The sequence below is a fragment of the Aphis gossypii genome, chromosome 1, assembly GCF_020184175.1.
Source record: "Aphis gossypii isolate Hap1 chromosome 1, ASM2018417v2, whole genome shotgun sequence".
Taxonomy (NCBI): Eukaryota; Metazoa; Arthropoda; class Insecta; order Hemiptera; family Aphididae; genus Aphis; species Aphis gossypii.
The window spans coordinates 72,368,647-72,393,653 of NC_065530.1; the positions used below are offsets into that span (position 1 = coordinate 72,368,647).

The 25,007-nt window shown below is 24.1% G+C and overlaps 1 long non-coding RNA gene, 2 other non-coding genes and 1 pseudogene across 3 annotated transcripts; 2 read left to right on the forward strand and 2 right to left on the reverse strand.

Annotated features, from left to right (window-relative positions):
- LOC114124127 (G-protein coupled receptor dmsr-1-like) overlaps positions 1-25,007 on the forward strand; it is an 81,021-nt pseudogene that overhangs the window by 26,113 nt on the left and 29,901 nt on the right.
- Trnag-ucc (transfer RNA glycine (anticodon UCC)) lies at positions 3,408-3,479 on the reverse strand. Its single transcript has one exon. It is a non-coding gene; the product is annotated as a tRNA-Gly (tRNA).
- On the reverse strand, positions 8,289-11,269 carry LOC126549061 (uncharacterized). The gene is made up of 2 exons (XR_007603201.1): positions 11,167-11,269; positions 8,289-8,436 (listed from the first exon to the last, which is right to left on the reverse strand). It is a non-coding gene; the product is annotated as an uncharacterized LOC126549061 (long non-coding RNA).
- On the forward strand, positions 11,998-12,069 carry Trnag-ucc (transfer RNA glycine (anticodon UCC)). The gene has a single exon. It is a non-coding gene; the product is annotated as a tRNA-Gly (tRNA).

Below are 25,007 nucleotides of genomic sequence, written 5' to 3' on the forward strand. Positions count from 1 at the left end.
TTTAACTTTTTTAAAATTCCTGTAGGTAAAACTTACAAGAATTTTAATGATAAATATTCATTCTTTATGAAAATGATTATAAATTATAAACTACAAAATAATTAATAAATATTAACAATTTTACTTCTAATGCTTATAATTAATTAAGTGAGATGTGACTATGTATTTTCGTCATCAAAAAAGAAAAGCAATCGCTATGATAATTATTTATGTTTCCTTTGCCACGAAGTCAACAGTAAAAATTAATTAATATTAGATGAAAATGCATAAATCATAAACAATTATTATAACGACAATAATACAAAACAAAGGATACCCTTAAATAAACTATAAACAGAAATTCTGCCTAATAATATATAGAAAAATAATAATAGTATACCTATTTACGATTATGGTCATTATGTAATTTAGTTAGGATTAAGGAATTATCGAACAAAATATGGAATTAAGAAGCATTTTTTTATACTCACTACAAAAAAGAGACTTATTATTAAAGTAAAGTAATTAACTATAAACTATAAAAACAAATTGGCTATTATTATAATGTTATTGTTATTATAAACGCAACGCATCTCGTTTCTAATCGTTATGCATAAATCATAATTTTGTTAAAGTGTTAAATCGATGCATGAACATTATATTATATACAATATATTGTATAAAGTGGTAGTGATATTAGATGCAAACCTAACTATATTAACCTAAATATTTAAATCAGTAAACAACATAATATTATGAATTATGATAGTGAATATAGCAAGCGTCTATAATTATAAGTATTAGGTAATAGACTAATTTTTCTTATAATGAAATTTTTACAAAAAGAAACATATCAGAAAAAAATAGTTTGCTCATTAGTTATTATGATTATTCAAAATGGATGTAACATGTGGATATGCATAATATTTTACGATCCCACATATTATAAAATAAAATGACATCGGGTATCCTACGAGTTTACGACTCGAAAGTCCTACCGGACTATATAACTGACCAGTTTATTATGATTTACGTAGGTATAATATTATACAATATTATGTACGACTCGCCTATCCGAACTTAGGAAATACGACCTCATATATTTCGATACCTGTAAAGACAAAGGCGAACGGTAAATAATACGTCGTATCCTTTGTACTATTATTAATAATTAATAATAATCAAAAATTCGGAGCGCTCTCATGTTGTAGTACGCCTAATAATACAATACCATCAACAGTATAGTATTAATACGCCCTCCACATTTGAGACGTGAAATATATAATATCAACTATCTATCCCCGTGCACTTTGTTACCCGTAAAAAATGCGCTCGTGTTAAATTTGGTTGCCTAATGCTAACATTTAGCGAAACACGTGCAAAGATATATAATATTTTTGGTTTTCTGATTTGTTTTATAGATAATATTTTTGACATATCAACTTAACGTAGCTGTGTCGCCCAGCGTTGTTTTTTGACCACTCAAATTTGATTTATTTTTCATTCTGGATTAAAAGGTAACAACTCATAAATTTTCAATAGTGTGAACCAAAAACAAATAAAAAGTTTTGTACTCTTATATTACATCGAATATTCGTTAGAATACTAATTTATAATAATAACTTGTAATTGGTTACACGATAAAAAAATATATATCTTTATGTGAGTATTTTCTGATTATTTAAAAAATTAATCATTCGATTTTTCAGTAACTAATGGAATCAGAAATAGGTATAATAATTTGTTGTTCCACAGTGTAATCTTTCATTAAAAAAAATAAATAAAAATAAGTTGATTCAATTTTACATAAATTAAAACTAACTATATAAGATAGATTTGCTGAATAAACAGTTGCTATTTTACTAGAGAACCGCCTTTCTAGTCTCTACTTGTATTCCGAGTATATACTATTATTATTTTATGTATAATAAATATTATACAGTCGTTTATTGCTCAAGCATAGTTAGAGTATAAACGAGATGAAAGCCCGACTTTATTCTAACAGTGTGTAAGACCCAAATTAAGCAATAGGAAACCTACCAGCACTACCGCCATAGTACATTTTGTTTGTGTCAGTTGAATAAACTGTTTATTATAATATAATATCGTGTATTGTAATAATATTATTTTAAATTCCAATGTTCTCATAATTGTATGGCCTATTTTATTTTATTTTTATAAAAAATAATATAATGGACATGAAAATAATAAATACTTTTCGATGTAATAAAAATTACCACTATTTATGAAGGTATACCGCCATTATCCCCGTCTCACCTATGACTTACTGTCGGACTACATCGTATCAAAATCATCTACCTTGGGTGTTAGTGAAAAATTCTAAGGCAGCAAAAAACTCTGTTAAATACCCTATTCTAGGTACCGTTTTAAATTATATTTTTTATCATTCATTATATCTACAAGCAAAGGCGTGAAACAGAACTAATCGTACCCATATTATGTTGCCATATCGCATAAAATATATATTATTATATTATATAGGTATTATATGATTATGATATTAATTCAGTAGCAGACATTCGATTGCGTAATACGCGTGTTCACCGTGTTATCTATGTATAATATATAATATAATATGCATTATGCATTTACCACATTTACTATTACTGAGTCATATGATAATATATATATATATATTATATATATATATTTCATATATATTGTAAGTGACGTGCACTCTTCTTTTGTGTCCTTTTCGCCTGCCACGAGCACGCTATTTACGCGCTGTGTTGAACGGTAAAAGCAGCAAAGTTTAATGGTTGATAATGTTCGTTGTGTTTTTTTTAAGTTTTTTTTTTAAAAAAAAAGCACAAAGGAACACATATTTTGAACGTTTAAAACGCATTTGAATTATAAGATTTTTCTTTTAATAATTAGATCATGTATTGAACATAATAGTAATAACTAATAAGTGAATAACAATACAGAGCAATAGCATAATCACTTTACCACACTTTTTAGTGTGTCAGAATATATGCCACTATAGTAGGTACATTATAATAAACCTTTACCACCTAATATTTTAATGGAAGTTAGATACTATAATGCGACCCGTAATCTTTAAATGTTAAAATCTCATTTTTATTCGTGGTTTTGTCAGTTCATTATTTATATAACATTCTCTTTTTTATTTTTTGGATGTTAAAAACTAAAAAGATTGTTAACATATTAAATATTAATAGATATAGGTTAAGTATATTCATCGTTTCGTTTTGAATTTTATAAATCTCGAAAAAATTTCTTTTATATTTTGATAAAAATATATTTGAAAAACAATATATGGTAATATATTGTACTTAAATATTCATAGATTATATTATAAAATAATTTACTTTTAGATACAATACATTACAATAGACTATTTATTTGTAATTCAAAAAAATATTTATGATGCAAAAAAAAATATGTGCGATGGCCGGGAATCGAACCCGGATCAACTGCTTGGAAGGCAACTATGCTGACCATTACACCACCATCGCAGTTGTAAGTGGGGTTAGGTTTTACGTTACTTCAGACATTATAATGATTCATAAAAAAATTTGGGTTTACCTCTCTTTGTTAAGTGGATCAGTGTATTGAGTGTGTTAAATTTGAATTTAATGATATATCATTGAAAAACGATTATGAGAGGAGACTGTCAGCTTATATCACTAATCATATTTTTTCATGTTATACCTGTTTTTTGATATTGTTATTAGATAAAATAAATCATTTTTTTTATTAATAGTAATACAGTAGATGTAGATTGAATAATTTTTTTTCGAAAACATTGCATTTGAAAATATCATTGTACGTATAAAATATAATATTATAAGTTAAAGTATTGTTTACGCCATTAATGTTTTTGAACTAAAACAAAATAATGAATAGGTATAACAATATTCATAGTAAAAAACACAAACTATATGCAAAATCAGTATATTCATCGTTCCAGTACTCCACTCAGAATACAGTCAGTATGATTAGATAGTAAGATAGGTAAATACCTATAATAGGTACGCATTGCATTTTCGAAATAAAACTATTTTTTTAATTTTTTTTTTTTAATTTCTTAAAGTGTTTAAGTTAAGTGCAAACGGTTTCTTTCTAAACAGTATTCAGAAGATTTGATTTTTTCAAAACAAATTTAGATGGGTACAACAACTAGTTATTTTAAACACACTTTTAGTGAACACTGACTTGTACAACTATTTAAATAGGTGTTTTTATCCACTATAGTACTATACGGCTACAGATTATAGTGAAGTATATATTATACCTATCTATAGAATAAATAAATTCCATTAACTATTACTCAAAGTACTCGGCAGATACTTATTTGTAAAGTTTGTTTTGTGTATATTTTGAAATAACCTGTAAGTAGGTACGGTATATCGGTGTTAATCTCTCGAAATAAACTTCTGAAGCATATATATATTATATATAGGTATACTAAGCAACTACTACCGTAGCTGACTAAGTCGATTATCGATAACAATCGTTGTCGGTGTTGCACTATTTTATATTCTGTTAACTGCTCTATGGTTTATTGGTACCAAAATCCACTGAAGTACAATCGTATTAAATATCGGAATTGTAGGCTTAACGAGTTTTCCGCAATAAAATGTTCTCTACGACATTATTTTATAATATGTGTAGTGTGTACTATATGTTATTGTATTGCATAATTCTACTGCCACTACTGTATCGAAAATACCTACTGCGAACGCAGTATAATATTATATACCAATACCAAGTTCGGAGCGACTATTGTTTAATTGTTTAATACTATTATTAAAATATTCATCGCCCACTGTTTACATATCAGGTAATATTATGTGATTTACAAAGGTTAAATTAAAAAGAAATCGGTCAACACAGATTTTTATTTATGGTCTTTTACGATTTAGTCAGAATGAAATTATTTTTAGTAGTTACGTCCCGCAAAAAAAAGATAAAAAAGGGCCATTGCCTATATGCGTCCCGAAAATATCGATATAATCGATATCATTATTCATTATGTTAATAAAAAAATACATTGATATTTATTTTAATTTATAATATAAAAGTTTCAATAATACATCACTAATATCTATAAAGTAACTCATAAAAAATAAAAAATTTTTAAAAATACTTAGAAAAAAATTGTTAATATTATTTTTTAGTAATAATTACAAGGTATTTATTATTATTTGTTTATTAATTATAATGAAAAAACTTCGTTTTTGTTAAACAATTATATGACGTAATTATTCCCGTGTTTCTATAATTTTGTTTTTAGTTTTTCCAATTAATATGAAAATTTGAATTTTCTATAATTATTGACCACCCCAAAATACCAACTATATCCAATTTTCTATCAGAAACTACCCTTAAGGTTGAATATTGAAGCATTTATATTCTTTACTACAGTATAATAATATAATGACAGACAAAAAAATACTTTTGTTGAAATCATCATTACATCAAAATACTATTTCAATAAATCCGAGTACTGTAAAATGGTGTATACTCATTAAATTATGCAAGGTACAATAATTTAAAAAATTGAAAGACTATACTGTTATATAATCTTAAAGCAAATATTATTGGGTAACTTTTTTTTATCACAATGTGTTTTGTTGATCTTTCTGTGGACAGTGAAAATAATTATTTGCTTCGTTAGTGTTTTCAGTTGATAAGATTATTATATACCTATTATATGGGTACTAACTATTAGTTATAATATGTATGACTGCATTAGTTACTATAGTATAAATCATGTTTTTTGAAAAACAGATACAACAGACAGTGAGTAGATATATACTCACTTTTATAAATTCATTGTTCATGTTCGTACCTAGCTACATTTTTTGTTTACAAATGTTAATCATTTCTGTAATTCTGTTGCTAAGAGGTATTTTGTTTGTGTGTTTGTGTCATATTTTTTAATCTTTTGTCACTTATGTTATTTATTGTATAAATATAAACAACATATTGGAATACACATTTAAATGGAAAATAATATAGGTATATTAATATAATTTTATTATACAGTTTTTGAATGTTATTATATGAAATTTAATAATTGTGCAGACATTTTTCTTTTTAGTGACATAATTAATGATGAAATATTTAAAGTAAATTCTATTTAGATAAAGGTTGAGTAAAAATAGTAAAATATAATTATGCTTTACGATGCAAATACCGATGATTCATTTTTAACAATAATTTCTAATGGTCGTCTGATCTGAAGCTTAACCAGAATTTCTCGACTTAATCATATGAAAAATATTGTTTAATTAACATATTAAATTAATGAGAGCCATGTATAAGTTTATCCCTGTTTGTTAACCCATTTTATCGTTAAGACAGGTATGTTTTGGTGAATAATTTCAAACCCTGTTCTGACGGTTTATACTTGGGTTCAAAATCAAACAATATAACCGCTAAATGTAACCAAAATCTATGAATATCACTACTCTATAATATATTATGCACATAATTTAATATGTTTAATATATTGTTGATTAAGTGAAATTTTCTCTGTATACAAGATAGGTACTCAGTAGTAATCTAATAACAACACGTAAGTCAGAAAACCCAATTGAGTTTGACGGGTATAGGTGCATAATATTAAATTGAAATATAATTATTGATGATATAAAAATATAATAATATATAATATTGAACGGCTTTTAAAAATGTAGAGAACAATGGAATAAAATAAAATGGGTAACTTAATATTTTAATGCAATAATATTTAATCATAAGCATAATACCTAATGTTTATACAATGGTTAAATTATATAATATTATTAGGTGTTAAAATAATTATAGGTACCTACCTACCTATTATTTATTTTTAAATCAAAATAGATTCTAGATTTTTTTTTATCAATTTATATATAGGTATTTCTGATTAAAATAAATTTTTCTACTAAACAATTGAATTTCAAAACATGTCCAATTACAAGTATTAAATATTATTATAGAAATTTGATGATTAAAAATTATATCAAACTTTAATTTTTATGACTATAATTAGCGTTATTCTGTTAAACTGATGCAAATAAGTTTTGAAATGTACGCATTGGGTTGAGAACTCGTCTCGTTTTGTATACTTTGGTAAACATTATTAAGTGTTATTGTTCTAAAAATTATGTTTTTATATTTATTTTTGTTGATCATTTATTATAATGCATTTTACATATTATATTTATTTGTATAAATTTAAATTACAAGAAAAAAAGAAGAATACAATCTTAATAAATACAATATAATTATTTATGATTGAAATATCAGCATTTATGTATATTATATACATTTCATTATATATTACATGTATAATAATAATATACCTATGTTTTTTTAGTTATTTCTGTAAAAATATATTTTAATACTGTAAATACTATCGATCAATTATATAAACTTGATTAATTCTTTTATCTACCTACTCGGAATTCAACAAGTTATTTAAAAAAGTTAATAAAATCATATAGATTAAAATGTAAAGAGTTATTCACTAAGCATATTCACCTTAAATTTTTCTTTTAATAATGAAATTATTCAAATTTTTATTTTTATACTGTTGAAGTCATGTCCTACAATAATTCAACTTCGTTTTAAAAAATAGAATCACACTTTTTCTTGTTCATTCTTAATTAGATTAATTTTTTTAATTTCTATATTTTAAGAAAATGACTTTTATGTTTTTTTTATATATAGCTATGATAATAAATTTAATTTAGTAATTTATATTATTCCATCGACATTTTATAATTAGTAAAAATTAGTACAATAAATTGTATACATCCACTAATCACTATTATATCTATTTTATATTTCTTTAAACTATTTTAAGAACTATAATGCTCTTAAGTATATTATACATTTTATCAATAAATATTTGTTTAAACTTCTACTTTGGTAAATTAAAACGTTCAAAATAATAATTTACTTTACAATTTGTAATAAAAATTGTTGGATATTATGGAAAAATAAGTTTGTATCACCATAATATACTCTTTAAATGCTATAAATAATCTTAGTATTTCGATTAAATTGTATTTATTAAATATACTTAAATATTTCATGAACCAAAATTTGAATAAATTCGTTATTAAAAAGAAAAAAGGATAGACATGCTTAGTGGATCACCCTGTGTAAATTATTGTACAATGTATATTATTTTCATTTTTCAATGAGTTTTTAGTTTTCACAAAATATTTTATCTGAATTATTATTTTTTGATTCATGACAAAGATAGATTAATTTTACTGATTTGTAACAAAGAATATTTCAATGACGAAAAATATGTACTATATAGGTAGAATAAACAAGAGGCTTATATTATTTTTCCAAGTGCGATCAAATAGTTGAGATTATAATATAACAGCCACAACCTTAAAAGTGTTTCTCGTTTCAGTGATTTGACGTAGTTATCTTCTATACTACTAAATTAAACTTTCCATCATCCTGTAATATACAAATATCATTAAATCGATCTAACTTGCCAAAATCGATTTATTAATGTAAATTATTAAATCTTATATTTATATCCGCTAACTTTTTTTAATTTTTGGCTTTTAAAAAGTATTTTAAAAATCATATCTACTTGTAGAATCTATAAAGATTATACAGATTATAGAGTGTAAAAATTAAACTACTTCTAAAAAATATATGTAAAAATAAAAAGACCATTAGTATACGTACCTATTGTACCTACTTATAAGTTATAAATGTAATAAACATTCGATAGCTGATAGGCTTAATAATTTCGAGCTACTTTTAATATTTTAACTTTCAACAAAATTAATACCTATTCAAGAAAATTATTAATAATTATTTATTAGTTTTGTTTATAAATTATAAGATAAATTATTTTCGACCCCATTATGTAAGTATGTTTACTCAATAAGTTTGATATTAGTCATTTAGTTAGACTTATTTTGACTTATATAGCTATGCTTGTAATCTTATTGCTGAAAAAATCGATAATTATTTCTAATTATTAATACTGCAATCACTATAAGCACTTATCAATAATTGTAAAATTATATTTTTAAAATCTCTTAGCAAATTTTTTTTAATTTTCAGAGATAAAATGGAAAGTATACCTTTACATTTATTACTTTCTTATAAAGAAGCAGATCAAACATAACATTTTCGTTGTCAAACCCATTAACTTTCCTATTAAAGTTATTTTATAAGACTTATTTCGAGATTTTTAAAATAAAAACACAGCGAAATCTTTTGAAAATATTATATTGTAGGTAGGTATTCGTATTACTTATTAGATCGACAATTTTTATTTTACTATGATATGTATGTATTTTTACTAAAAATTAAAACTTAATTCTCCCAAAAATCTCAATCTTAATTATTCATTTATAATTTAAAATTTTCATACGTCAGGGAATACAGTTTAATTTTCGATTACGAATGTTTTTTAAAAAAAAGTCAGCATATTTTCAAGATTTAATAAGTGGGTATAGGTAACGCTGATTAAAGAATCTGTGTCTATTGTTAAGTAAAAAAATGAACCAAAATTAGAGTTCTTTTCATTAATATAATGCGCAAAGAAAGGTTGTTTCTCATTCATACTTATATACATATTTTAAGAGTAAAGTTAGTGGTTAGAATATATATATAGGTATATATAATATATATGTGTATACTGTATAATTGCCTACTTAATTATTATAATAAATAAGATGTTAAAAAAAAAGGTTGGCAAGTGGGTACCTCTCTACTGTACATCAGGTATTGGTTGAGTGGGTCACTATTATGTCTGTGTTAAATTTCAATTTAATGATGTGTATATTATTTTTTACAAAAAACGATTTAGAGCGGAAAAGATTTATCAGCCTATAATAGCACTAACTTTATTTCATAATATATATATTTTTATTATTTTACTTTTAATATTACAGTAGGTTGAATTATTTTTTTCTGAGAATATAATATTTTATTATTATAACAACTAGTTATAACTTTAGGATGTGCACTTTGTTGCCCGTATAAAATATATTCTTTGATTTAAATTTGGTTGCCCAATGCTACCATTTAGCGTAACAAGTGTGGATAAATAATATTTTTGGTTTTCTAATTTGTTGTATAGAATAAAGATGGTCTCTCTAATACAGTAATACATCAACTTTACTAGCTGTTTTTTAACCATTTACTATCAAAATTTCTTTTTAGGCAACATTATTTTTGAAAAATTTGATTTCTTTCTTATTCTGGACCAAAAACCTACAACTCTTAAAGTCAATAGTGCAAACCAAAAATAAATAAAGTTCTTTTTTTACTATTATTAAACTATATCAACTGTTCATTAAAATACTAATTTCTTATAATAAATAACAATTGATAACACAGATAAAAAATAGCTTTATGTACGTATTTGCTGATGATTTAAAAAATAATAATTCGGTTTTCATTCATTTAAAAAATCAAAAATAGATTTAAAATTTGCTCCATGATTTACTTTTTCATTAAAAAAATTCAAGATAATCAAATGAGTAGTTACAAAGAACAAAGATATCCATTTTCACACACACACACACACCATTTATATAGATTAATACACATTGTATACAATAAAGGTTTTTTGAGATAAATATGTAGTAGGACTATATCTTAATATGTTTGGACTTTTGTATAGAATTACTAAAGAAAAATATTTTTTAATATTCATTTATAGTCGATGCATCACCCTGTTTTTCTTGGAATTGATTTACAAATATTGTTACTACCTACTTATTTCACATTAAAAAATATTATTAATCACAATCAAATAATATTGTCTATGTCATTCAGGAATAATCTAGCTTTCTACTGGTGAAAGAATTTTCAAAATTGGTTCAGTAATTCCAGAAATTTCTTTCTATAAACAAACTCACAAACTTAAAAACTCTTTATAATTAATATTGATATAGATGTACAATATATATTTATACCATAGGTATAACAAAAATATTAATTATAACTCGATATTTAATTTCATCTTCCTTTAAATCTCGTAACACATCAAAAATAGATTTATTATATCTATAAATAGAAAATATTTTATTACGAATACTAAATATTTACATTGGTAAGTACAATAATATATAATTTTTAAGGAACTAATAAGTACCTACCTTTATTGATCTTATAGCTACATAAAAATACATATTGATATGTTGGTAAGTACCTACCTACCTATAATAATATGTATATTATGAATAAATCCATTTAACCAATGTGATATATTTTTATTTGTATTTTCTTAATGATGGTACAATTTTGTAATTACGACCGACTTCTTGCACGGTATTCGAAGTCACTGAGTAAAATTTCAAATCTGGATTAGTTAGAACAGTAGATAGAAACTCCATTTTTTCTAAATCTTTATGCAACTCTTTAGTTTTTATAAGTGTTTTTAAGTAACCGGTTCTGTATTCACCTCCAATTTCAGGTTGATAAGATGTCATTTTTTCAATAGAAAATTTGATTTTCTTATAGTTTTTGTTTTATAACTATTTCTATAGATTCTTATATATTATTATACACTAGGACTAGGTACCTATTACTCATGAATTGTTTAGGCTTAATAGAGCCAGTATATATTTATTTTCATAAAACATAATCCGATAATCGTAATATTCTTGTTCTTATGTACCTACTTAGAACTGCGTCAAATAAGATAAATGTAAACTATAAACGCAGACTAATAGGCATAGAATTTTAGATTGAGTGCACTAAAAAATAATTTGTTAAAGTAATAAAAACTGATACAATTTAATAAATTCTCAAAAATGATAATTGATTTGAATCTTATAAGTCATCGACGTAAAATACAAATGTATAAGTAATAATATAATGGTAGGTTAGGTCTGTGCACCTTAGTCATAACAAACTTTTTAAAAATAAATACAATACAAATTACAAATATTATACATCGTAATATTAATATTGTTATATTATTATGTAATGTATTTATGGTAATATTGTCATTCCTAAGTTAATGTTATTTATACCCCTTCTCCAACTGCGTTGGTGGTGTAATGGTCAGCATAGTTGCCTTCCAAGCAGTTGATCCGGGTTCGATTCCCGGCCATCGCATAAATTTTTGCAGTTTTTTTATTTATATTTTATTCTTTAGGGTACCTAAATAGTATTAGTTAAAGATTTTAAAGTTAATGAAGTAAATATATGCATTACTTTCTGCTCATTAAGAAACATTATTTTAAATTAATGACTATAAAACAAAACGTATATTTAATTAGGTAATTAATAATTATTTATTGCCATTTTCACGATACATAAAATTGATCAATAGAGAACTATGATGGTCCCTTAAACTTGATTTAGTAGCCCACGATTGGCCCATTAGCTTTAAGTAAGCCATTATATTAATCAATTTTAATGTAAATTCAATATTATACAATATGATTGTTTTAAAAATGTATACTCATTATTTAAAAAAACATTTTTAAGATATTAATTATTACGTGTTATTACTTATTATACGTATATTCATGTTCGTATTCCGAAACTCATTATTTTTTAAGAAATATTTATGTGTAGTGTGCACATATTGAATTTCGAATGAGTTGTCAACTAGTACCTAAATATTTAAAATTTAGCCGTTTAGGTGAGTGGATTGGAGTGGTACTACAGAGATAAACTGTAAGATGTTAGTCCACCGACCCCCACTTATTTAAACTTTAAATAGGTACATAGGTATTAGTGTATAAATAATTAACTAAAAATTAAATTATTAAATAATATAGTCATAGGCACTTAGTTATTATATAGTAGTTTATTAATTTACTTAGTGGCTATGCTGCATAGTAAGCTCTTTTTCCTAGTCAATATTAGTGATTTATGAAAATATTTATTATAATAGGCATATATTATAAAAATAGTGCTATACCACCATTGGTCGTTCGAAATAATTTTAACTTTATTTTTAATACTACAATATTTAAATTACCTAATATCAAAATTGTTTAATCGTGACTAAAACAAAAAAAAAATGAATACAAAGGTACCATAATTTTTTGTTATAAATCCACATTATTATTTCAAGTAGAATTATAATAGCTACACTAAATTATAATTTTATAAGCAAAATTAAAATATAATTTGTATACAGGAAGATTAATATTTCTCTGTTTGGTTAGGTGCCGGAATTGATAGGTTGTTTTTAGACTACCTGTACTGGCAAAATCGATAACCTTTTCCCGCGAGAGGTCGACTTGCACTTTTACCTAAAATAAATTATTGAAATGCACTTATGATTTGCACTTCACTCGAACAAGAAAGGTTTTCAACAAAAATATTTAATAAATAAATTTGTAAACGTTAAAAATATTACGAATCGTGTTGATGGACGTTAATAAATAATAAAATTAATAACATTATATTGGTTAGTAAATGCCATTTAGATAGCGTGAATAATTGTTTGATCTAAGTTTATACATACGCATAATGAAGCACTTAATTTACTGCGAAAAATAATTTTAAAATTTTAATCAGCAAACAGAAAAATCAGCTAATCAAAGTATTTATAGACCAGTAAAAATTATTAAAAATTATTATCAACGCTACTGTAGAATTAATATAATCAATAATATATGAATAATAACAACTTAAATCGAGTATAAAAACATAAGCCTAGGTAGATTATGAACATCGAACAAATTATTCGATTTTATCAAAATCAAATAATATACATAACACCATTATCCTAGTTATTTTATAGGACCTAGTATATGAGTATTTATTGATGTTTTAACCTAATTATAAATAGAAACTTATATTTTATTGTAGAATACTGACACAAGATCTTCAACTACAAAGTGGCTGAACAAATACACAAAATTGAAAAATACATAAACTTATATGCTTAAAAATTAATTTCCAGGTAAATGTTTCAGTTCGTTATAATTAATATAAAAAAATAATTGATTTTTTTTTAAAAAAACGTTATAAAAAAAATTATTTCACATATATAACACATAAATAATATATATATATATATTAGCATTAATTATTTTTAAATATAGAAAAAAATTATTTTTTACCACTTCAATGGTTAAACTTATTGATAGGTCAATAAAGTCTTAAGCGTGTAAGTGGCAAAGGAAAGGAGTTTTTTCTTAACGTTGAACCACATCAAATGCTAAATAATATTGTCAATATATATTTTTTGAGTCCAAATACAATTCGACCGAAATGCAGTATTTCCCTAATTATTAAAAAGTCTTTGTAAATCGATTAAATCTTGTTTTTTTGACAGCCAAATTTAGCTAAGTTGAACAGCAATTTTACATGATTATAATTCAATGTATATTATATTATTCAATATAATAATAGTTTATACACAATTTTTTTTCAAGTTTTAGAGTATAATAATAGTTAATGGACAATAATGCATATTTGTTAATATTTATATTAAATTAATAGATTTTTTTTCTCAAACACATTTTTATTCTTCAAATAATTCATTAATAATTGTCAATAATACATATTGTTTTTAAATAATAGGTAGTCAATAAGACAATAACATACATTTTTAAAAGTAATTGTAAATAATAAGCAAACATTTTTATTCCAATAATAATAAATTATATTAATTTTTCAAAATAACATAATCCTTATTATAATTAAAATCAACTTTACTATTTTTATATAATATTAATAAAAGTAATTTTTTTTAAATTATATATTGCTTTTATATGTTTTTTATTAATCTATCTAATCTATTTAACTAGTGAATTGTTTGGATTGTTAGGATATTGTGAATATACAAATTATACTATACTATTGATTTTAATAAAAGCATAAGCTTGAGATAATTTGATGAAAATTTCTAAACATTTAAAAATAATATTATGCATTTTAGAAAATTGCTCATTGAAGTGAACTTGAAAAGATTCACAGTTATTGGTGGTCTTACTTATATTTGTGTCATATCTGATATAATGTTAAAAATATAAATTTATTTAATTGATTATTATTAACGAGTAAATATCAGAATCTGTAACTGCATATAACTATTTTGATAACTATAGTAGACTCTTCGCTCATGCAGTATATACCGTGTACAATAGGTATAATGGGTCCCATCCACGTATATATTATCTATGGTGAACGCGCAGGTACTTCGATATAAATGAATGGTCCGAAAAACGTACCTTTTTTTATTATGGAACAATAAGACTCAAATGAATAAAAATGAATAAGAATAAAATGAAACCCAAAATGAATTTATTTTTTTTCGGCCTAAATGGCCAATCAAAACTAAGATTTTATAAATATTAAAATTGTATTTTGTAGATATCTATAGGCTATAAAGCTTAAAGGTACCTAATATATAACTTATTTTTATGTAGGTGCTTTTAATATTTTATGCTTTTACATATTGACGTATTGTGAGAAATGTACGTATTAGTGTATTACGCTAAATGTCTATACGACTTTAAACGTTTATTTCACCTTTTTAACCTTTTATTCTAAATTTTTTAGTTCCTTTTTTATCCTTACTTAAAACACTTTTATTAAATTAATGTTTTTACCACATTTTTTTTTATGTTTCAAAAACTTTAAAACTTACAACCAAAAATTGTGAGTATTTGTTCAATTATTTAACAAATAAAAACTTAAGTAAATAGATAAGTCATGTCACATTTTTTAGTATAATAATAATGCATAGACACCCTCTTAAAATAGTTTAAAATTTAGTTTTAGTTTTACGAAGAATAAATTTTAACTAGTTGTATTTTTATTACCATGTATTACTGTATTAATGTTATAAATTATAAAAAATGATCATAAATATTTGAATACATGATTTATATTTTAAGCGATCAGACTAAAAATTTGATTTGTTGTATTAGTTTCTAGTTCCTATATTTTCATAATTTTGCTATTTTTATTTATAAAAAATAAAATAGCATAACTTTTGAATAAAATTATTATTTGAATACCATTTTTATTTAACTATTATTAAGCGTAACATAGTAATTAATAAGTGACTGTTATTAGAGGAATATTATAATACCTAGTTACCAATATGCACAATGCTACTTAATTGAAGAATTTACTTTGCAGTTTAATGTTTTATATAATGGTAATCAATTACATCAATATTTAATACCAAAGTATAACAATATTTAAATACTAAATTATACAATATCAGTTAGTGAATTATTTTCATTAAAAAAAAAAATCCTTTTTATGTATTGACACGTTTTTGAATAAATTGTATGTTCCGATTAGTTTTCTTTGAAAAAATTATTACACTGGATGTACCTACACGATACCTATAGCCTATAAATAACATATAAAATATAATTTTGAATAATAGTATGCTCAATGCTACAATGAAATGTAAAATGTGTATAGTTACAAATAAAACAATAAAATATTAATAAATTTGTAATCAATGAGTTTCATTTCAGACAGTTAGTAAAGTAAAAGTAATAAAGCCAGTCACAGGGAAAGCGTACAATTCATAATACATTTAAAAACAATATAAAACAAAAATAACATTGCTGTAAAATTAAAAATGTTCATTAAACAATATTAATCTAAACTTTCGAGACATTTTAGTTTTGTGCTGCTTATAATTACATGTTAAGAACACAGTTAAAACATTGTTATATTAATCCTATATCTATCCAGTACCTACATACACAGCTTAAAAATAAATGTTATATAAATACATTCCAATCCATCATAAAGGATTCTAAGCTTAATGTGTCGTTTGAATTTGTCTGTCTATTGAATTAATAACTATAAAAAAACTTAATTAAAAAAAAAAAATAATAATAAATAGAATTGTAAAACTGTACAACAAAACATTTTATACTGCAGTTAAATATTATTAAGAGGTATAATGAGCACACATTTTCTACTGTAATGAAATTTAAAAAAAATCTTATAACATAAATAATTAATTCATAATGTCATATTATTATGTTTGATAATATCAAATGTTTAAACAGAAAATTTAATTTAAAAATCAATTATCAACTTTGTTATAGGTACCAAATATAGTAATATACTATTGAAATTAAAAATACGTCTTAATTATTCCCAATAATACATTATAAAATAATTAAATACATTTTTTTAATTTTTTAATTTATAAAATATTTTATGTACCTAATTTAAATCAAATTGAATAGTAATTTATTACAAGTTATCTTTACTCACTATCAGATGTTTAAGCCATATTTATTTTAACATATGATTTTATTGGTTTTTAATTTATTTATATATTGGTTAGGTTAATAAAATTATTAAAATTTACTTTGGGTAGCAAAAAATTATTAATTTATTAATTTGAAGTATTTAATTCGTTCTTTAAAATTAAGACTACATCGTTGATCAATTATTATTTGTAAAATGTTATTTTAAATAATAATTTATAATATAGTTAAACTGACCGAGTTAGGTAGTTATTGAAATTTGCACTTACTACTTAGGAAACATTTCTATAATTTAACTTGGATTTCAGATTTATATTGTCAATATAATGAAACTACTAAATCTCATAAATCCATTCATTTCAAGTATATTACGATAACAGACTATGTCACGTATTTGAATTGTAAACAAAGTAATGGTATTTGTTTTTTAGGATAAATAAATCATAACTGCTATACCTATAGAATACATAAGATCTTATAATGAGTATTACTAAATATTTACTGACAATTGATGTAACAATACGAAATCCGTCCAGGACCGGGTTAAGTGTTTAAACATACCTAGACAAACTTAAGTTTTGCCGCCTATTACATACTTCAACTATTTTTTTTTTTAAATAATAATAACTGAAATCTACATTATCAAATTTTTAATATTTCAAAAATACTCAATTTTTTAAAATGAAAAGCTTATATTTTATTGTTAATCGGTAATAAATTATTTTAGAGATAAAAATGATTTAACGTGAAATCTAAAATATATCTTATATTTAGTCTAGTAATTATTATAGATGTTCAGAAACCTTTTACAAATTATAAAGTGTAATAAAGAAAATCAATACCTATAAATTAACTTAATTTTTAAATCATCATGGCCTTCATGTATCTTTTTACACATATAGCTTTATTAATTCAGAAAATATTTGAATACATTTCAAGAGAACACACTTATTTAAATTCTATAACTAATCTAAGTATTCAAAAAAATAATGCATATAAATAATATAGGTAAGTAAAAATAAGAATTTAAATAAATGTTTTATTAAAATATAAAAATGAATTGATTGTGGCAATTATGCAAAGTATTATCTTAGGGGACTTGAAACTTTTCTTAATTGTCTAATATTATTCTTTACAACGCTTAATGAAATTTCGAAAAATAATTATATGAATTTTAAGCTATTTATACCATAAATGACAAACTTATTTATATTGTTTCTAAAACTTATAATACTTATAAATAATTTGATAAAAATAATAAATTATATCATTGATATCATATTAAAATAAGTAATAACTAACAATTAGCATAAATATTAAAAAATATAATTTTTTTTTGTAACAAAATCATAAAAACTCTTTTTTATGAATATAACCTATATGTAATAAGTATAATATAAAATATTCCAGGCTGAAAAATTGTCTCTGTTTAGAATCGTTTTTCGTATATAATTATGTATCATCTAATTTTAATTTAATACATCCATTTTAACTCACTCAACACCTATAATGTACCACATAATGATACTTTATTTACCTACGTTTTTAATTTATGATTATACGTAAGTATTTGAAATTGTTTGAAGTTTATTTCATTAATTATGCATTTAAAAATATTATAATTTTGATACACACGCAATGATGATATAAATTGTTAACAAGTCATCATAATGATTTCCTTTTGTAAAAAAAAAAAAAAACATATTATACATACATCAATATTTAGTATTTAAATAAGCAATAATACGCGGAAACATCGAAATATATTTTTTTTAAGTGTATAGTAAAGGAATAGATAAATTTTCTTTATCAGAAAAAAACGAGAAAGTAGAGGTGTGAATTTGGTACAGGCTCATATTTTTCATAAAAGGTGATATTTATATCATTTATCCGATGACTATTTATGTTACGAAATAGTCACATGGAAAAATAGTCTTGTGAGTACAGCATATACAATATACATACATAATATATGATGTATTATATATAAATAAAAAAAAGAAAACTAGAATTTAAGATTTACGGAGTGTTCAATTGCTACGTGACAGGACTTTAGATAGGCACCTAACCTATAAATGTAGATGAAAAATTCATATATTGTAACATTTAGATGTTCTATATGGCCATATTATATATTCTGTCTATGATTTTCAAATGTATGTTTTGTATTAAAACACTAAGAAATCAAAATATTTTATTTTTTATGTTATATAGTATTGGTAATGTTATGTATCTACATGACAAATATAGATATGTATACATTATTTACTAGTTATATGATTAATATCATAGATTTTATCACACTCTTATTATTAAAATAGAGCTGAGAATAGTGAGTCCAGATTATTTCACAAAATATAATGGAAGTTTAATGTTTTAAAATTTTTTTTTTCACAATCTGTGTGTATTTTTAATTTATACCCATTATTGAAGTATCAATGAAACATTTTCAACATTTTCAGGGTAAATTTAATAACATGCATATTGTATAATATGCTATTCAAAGAAATGAGCTAGAAAAAAGTAATTTTTAATTTAATTTTAATAATAAATAATTAGATATTTATATAATACACAACCACACTTCGATGTGGCCTATTTGACTACTTGTTTTGGAAATAATGATCAACTACTCACTGTTGAACAAAAGAATAAAGTGAAACACAAAACAGTATTCCGGCATGGTTCAAATTTTTCAAAAACGCAATGTTATTATCTGGGATGAATACACTAATGTACACAAATGTATAGCTACTGTCCAGTGTCCGGTGATTTTAGACAGAATATACTGCCGTTCATTCTAGCAAATGACTAGATTTCCATCTAGTAAAACCACAGTCGAAAGAACGGGCACGGTTTAGATCAGTCGTTCTCCTTGCCCTCCGCGATTTTTGCGATCGGAGGCGTTCGGAATAGATTACGTCTCCGTGTTGGGGACAGAGGATCGTCCTGCACGCAGGGCAGTGGTGAATAAAAATTAGTGACCGCAGATAGCAATGTAAAATTAATTCCGCTTCCGGAAACGAAAAATCCTTCGTCCCGGAGCGATCGACGTTCATGCCACCAATGTAATCGTTGGCGATGTCGATGTCGGCCTCTCTTCGAACTGCCCAGTTTGTTCGCGCACACATGCGTGACACTGTGTTAGTCGAGTCCCAGTATGTCACCGGGATTTTGTAGTGAGTGTGTACGCCCGGTCGCTCGCCGGATCCTTAAGCCTTTTCTCGGTAGCCGGGTGTAGGTCAGCGTATTATGTTCGAACAATAAAAGTATTTAAGATTTGTAGCGCGGGTCGAGGGATAAGCCCGGGGTCCGTGTCCAGCTAAGAAACGGTCTCCACCCCCCGTTAGTGAACTCGCGTTCGTTGGGTTGGCTTCGTGCGGGTTTTGTGGTTTCGTCGGAGAAGCCGGTGATACCGCGTCCGGCGAGCACCGTAACTCTGTTCTGGAGATAACGGTACGCGGGAAACAGCCACCGCGGGGGATCGTCATCCATACGTCGGTACGAGGCGGTCAGTGGTCACGAACCTCCACATCTCTCGAATAGCGCTAACGGAAGGTATGTGATTGTAACCGCAAGTTATAAACCAAGCCCCAAAAGTGCTCGTGCCGGTCATTCCTCGCGAAACAATCATACCTACGGCGAATGTCAATATAAGTTATGCCTTAATATATGCATGTTCGACTGCAAAACGATCTATTGACACAGTTATTCTGTGAATAATTGCTTAACATTGACAAAATGGGAAAAAATTATTGTACGGAAATACACAATGCCTCAAATCGGCAAATAATTTTTGCTACGTTCCAGCCACGAAAGATTTTTTGATTGAAATCATATTTCAGATTTGCGCGTTAATTATATTAATCATGCGCGATTACGTGAATGAGCTATAAATAATAAAATAAGCTATAAATATCGATGTTGATGCTAAATCAATTTAAAAATACAACAGTCATTGCCTGTCAATGAAATGTCGTTAAAATCAATCGACATTTTTGTTGATCCTAACCAAGCAGTTATCTAACTATCCTATTGATGACATGAATTCACTGGATTCCACCACACAACTTGCGATTAAAAAATAGTTCATCAAACATTTTACTTCAGAAATTAAATACGTCTAAGCTAATAGCACGCAAATTTTCATAAAAATAAAATCATTGGAAATGTTCTTGAAGTTATCATTTTGAATGACAAGTTTCAATGTGAAGTAGTTCTCTTACCACGGATTCAAACGATGTCTTCAGACTCACCCTTCCAATTCAACAGCCTGCAGTTATTTTAAATTTGCTTGGTAACGACTCTTAATAAGTCACAAAGCCAAACTGTATAAATTTGTTGGTTAGATCTATAAAATCCATATTTCTCACATGCCAAATTTACGATTGCATATTCTCGCATTGAAAAATCATTGTGTTTGTTCATATTTATGGACTGGCGAAAGATATTGGTCATCAAATCATACTACGATAAAAACAAAAAATTGGTACATTTTTTATTTAAATTAGAGTTAAGATTCAAAATATATTTCTATCTTTTACTTTTTTGATATTTATAAAGTATGACAGAGAAAGAAATGATTTGAATTTTTTTTTTTGTTTATTATTATTTAATCAAAATAGAGACCTATGTTTAGTTTTAAACATTGATCAACAATTAAAACATTATAATATTAAAAATTAGCAAAATCTTTAACACTATCATTAACACTTGCAATGTTGTATTAAAAATTAAAAATTATAGTCATTATATAATAAAAAACTATATTTATATAGTATATATATTAGTATTATATATTTATGTATATGTTTGTTTTATGTTTTAAAGTAATATCATTTAAATACAAATAGAGGAAAACATAGACCTTTTTATCAAAACCTTATGAAATATACAGACTTCAATAAAATTCTATTCGCTGAGAGTTTTCTGTTTTGATAATTTGATTTGTACCTATATACTCTTTCAATATATTATTATGTTATATAAACGTCGTCGTATAAGGAATTATCGAATTCTGATTGCGAAAAAGTCAAATCTTCTGAAACATTTTAATATTATACTGTGATACAAATTATGATGCAATAGAATGATATGTAACAAACTTCAAAAGAACAACATTTTATTTTGAAATTGCATTCGATAGAATGTTCTATTTCTTACGGTATTAAATTGTATTTTGTATTCTGAACCTTACAGTGTAGCTTTCGGCGTTATTTTATTCAAATACTAGAATGATGCTATATGTATTTTTGTTTAACACCAAATAGTCATTTATTTTGTTACTTATACGTTGAGAAATTTAGTGATGGCTATAATAATTATTATAACTTTGGAAAATGAATAATAATAAACTTACCTTAGTAATTCAATGTAAAATATAATATCAATTAGAATTCTGACTTCTGAGAATTATTGTTATATAAAAAAAAGAAAAATATACTGCATCTTATTTTATTTAACTCAAAGTAATTTTGAATAATTTATATTATAAATCAATCAAATGTAGATTATATCTTATCTATATCAGAGTTTCGATATATACGTATTTTAATTTTATATGAGAAAAAATATTTTACAACTATTATATTTAGATATATTAAAATTAAAAAGAGTTTGGAAATTATGGTGTTAACATTGTTTTTAAATTAAATTAATCTGTAAAATTGAAATATGATAATATAACTGTTCAAAAAAAAAAAAATAATAATAATAATAATAATAAAATCAAATGAAATGAAGTAATGGTATAAGTACCATTATGTTCTTATGATACGATACTCCAATCACAGATCAGTCCTGATTTTTTGAAATAACTACAAAGTATAAACTAATAAAAATTTGAATAAAAAATATGTTTTTATAATGCCGAAAAATAATAACAATAGATTTTTGAGTTTAATGATAACCATCATTACAAATTTAAAAAATAAAGTATATAAAATATATATATCACTAATCTACTCTAGAAGGTAATTGTTTTCAATTTATAAAATACAAATCGTTATTTTTTATAACATATTATAAACAATATAAACTATCAATGATAATCACTTCTATGGGTATTCCAACCAACCGATTAGATAGGTATCAATAACTTACCATAAAATATACGTACTAATATTGCATCCTATCGATTATTTTCACTAACGTTAAACATATTATATACTTACCTACATATTATAATATCATATTTGAACATTTTGCAAAAATATAAAAGTAATTTTGTAAATGGTACTAAACTATAATTTTTAATCATACTATGTATTTATTTAAAATATATTTAAATATGTGTTTTGTAAGATAAAAAAATGTATGTTAAAGAATCATTGTCAATCTGTGTTGGTGTAAAAATAATAAATTATGATCGATGTATTTTTTAATTTAAAAAATTTTTTAGAAACTTTAAGTTTGTTATTTAATCAAAATAAAGTTGGAAAATAATAATTAGAAAGTTTATTATTTCCTAATTATTTTTGTTGTGTTTTTTTATGGACAATAAATAAACATTAATTTGAGAAAATTGTGTATAAAAAGTATCTAGCACAAAGTAGCATAATAACCTTTTTACCTTAAAAACTAATTTCCTTGTACCGTCTTAGATAAATGTACACAAAATTTAACTTTGAATAATTTATTTACTTTCCAAATTGTTACAACTATAACCTGTCAACAAATATAATAAAGTATATATATTATTCCATGTTCTTGATTCATGATTTTAAAAAATAATTCTTTCCAAAATAAATGAAAAAAGCGTTACTTACTTAACAGTATAATAATATGCAAAATTAAAATGTATAAGAAACACATTTATTTACATGATAACTTTTTCATAATTTGTTATTGCACTTAAAGTAACTAAAAAAGTAAAAATAACTACTAAGCTGTAAAAAATTACGCAAATGGAAATATCAATCTGTACACTGCAGTTTTAAACTTTTAGAGCTTTTATACGACTATGCAATCCAAAAAGTAACTACTAATAAAAAAAAACCATTACCAAACAAAAAATATCTTGCTTAGATTGTAATCCAAGAAGTACATTTTATAAAAAAATAACCAGTTGTAAAACTATATTGTCTTAAATTTTTTTTATGGTATTTTATAAATTTAGTTTTTTTTAACAGCAATTTTTCTTTATTTAAGTGTTTTTAGTATGAATAAATATAATATTTTGTTATATATTTATAATTATAACTTAATTCTTAATAGGTACTAAAGTCTCATCAATTATTTTCCAAATAAATATATTTTTTTTTACTTACCTAGTAATACCTATATGTAATTACACGTTAATTATGTAAACATCTTATTAACTTGAGTCATAAACTAATAATATACATACAAAATAATTTTTGTATATTAAACAAGATTAATATTTTTTTTTAAGAATATATTTTGATACTCATTGGTAAATAATATAAAATATTATACATTCTTATACTCTTAATAAAAATGTTTTAAAATCATTGTATTTCCTAAAATATCGCCTAATAGTTTGATCCAAGTATGATCTCACTAAAATAAAATGACTATCAAATAAAACGTTAACTATTTTCGTGAAATGTCGTTAAAAACTATAATACTATAATATTTTATGAAATAATATACTCAAATACCGATATAATGTGTGTATTCCATAAAAGGTAGTTTGCTTTAAAAATCATAATACTATGATTATGATGTGTTTCTGGCCATAAACGAAAGTGAGCCGTCAAAAAAGCCATAATTTAGACTAAAGCGTTCTCTATTTTATCGCAGATAATAATCTTAGACTCGTCTCCATTTTATCTCGAGTGAACAAATTAGTCACATTCACTATATAATATTATTACT